Genomic DNA, 318 nt, shown 5'->3' with positions numbered 1-318 from the left:
AACGGTATGTACAGGAACTTGTCCGCTTGTGAAAATCATCCGGGTGGAACCGCGAGTCAGGAGAAAAACTTTCGTTCCGGGCCTCACAGTGCGCATGCCCAGTAACAAACAGCAAACATGGAGGACGTGAGCCGCTGATGATTTTACTATAAAATCACCCTGGATTACCAAATAAAGTAAGTTTTTGATATGGTCACGGCCTTAAACGCATTATGATGTAGAAGAAAGCAATGCTGCTCTATTAAACCGACCAGCCTATGAGGTTAAAGGACGTTGTTGACCAGGACCCTCTCTCAATGGCCAGTCAAAAAAAAAAAA

General features: G+C 44.3%; 1 protein-coding gene across 1 annotated transcript in view; it reads left to right on the top strand.

Moving 5' to 3' along the window:
* Positions 1 to 97: 97 nt before the first annotated feature.
* The window catches only part of LOC107577341 (transcription factor TFIIIB component B'' homolog), a gene marked incomplete at its 3' end in the record, with an annotated part of 4,108 nt that continues 3,887 nt past the window's right edge, over positions 98 to 318 (top strand). Inside the window, exon 1 of the mRNA XM_016263428.1 lies at positions 98 to 176. The remainder of the gene's footprint in view (positions 177 to 318) is intronic.

The sequence above is a fragment of the Sinocyclocheilus grahami genome, unplaced genomic scaffold (assembly GCF_001515645.1).
Source record: "Sinocyclocheilus grahami isolate Dianchi unplaced genomic scaffold, SAMN03320097.WGS_v1.1 scaffold5785.1, whole genome shotgun sequence".
Taxonomy (NCBI): Eukaryota; Metazoa; Chordata; class Actinopteri; order Cypriniformes; family Cyprinidae; genus Sinocyclocheilus; species Sinocyclocheilus grahami.
Note: the sequence above shows the minus strand (reverse complement) of the source record. Positions and strands in the feature narration are given on the sequence as shown.